This window comes from Tachypleus tridentatus, chromosome 2, assembly GCF_004210375.1.
Source record: "Tachypleus tridentatus isolate NWPU-2018 chromosome 2, ASM421037v1, whole genome shotgun sequence".
NCBI lineage: Eukaryota > Metazoa > Arthropoda > Merostomata > Xiphosura > Limulidae > Tachypleus > Tachypleus tridentatus.
Genome location: NC_134826.1, coordinates 87,574,452 through 87,574,894, shown reverse-complemented (window position 1 = coordinate 87,574,894; position 443 = coordinate 87,574,452).

Sequence of the window (443 nt, the reverse complement as noted above, 5' to 3'; positions counted from 1 at the left end):
GACTGACGGTCAAACCTCACTATTTAATTAAATAAGATAAGCCAAAGTGTTGGCAGTAGGTGTTATTAAATAGGAGGCTTTCATCTTGTCTATGATTTAAAAATTAAGGATTGCAATATACAGACAGCCCTTTATTTGTTTTTTCGAAAGCAAAATCTGAAACAGTACTTCTAGCACACTGTTGTTTTGATGTTTAACAAAATCAATATAAGAAGCAGCAAAAAGTACAAATATAATTTTGATTCTCATGGATACAATAACTGAAGCTCATAAGTTATAGTATTCAAATTGTCTTAATTTCACGCATTCTATATAAATATAGCCTATAATTTTAGATGTTTAACTGTGAATTAGGATGCACATGTATTACTACAATTTAGATGTACGTGTCAGGATGTATATGTATATATTTATTTGTTTAACGTAATAAATTTTATTGATAA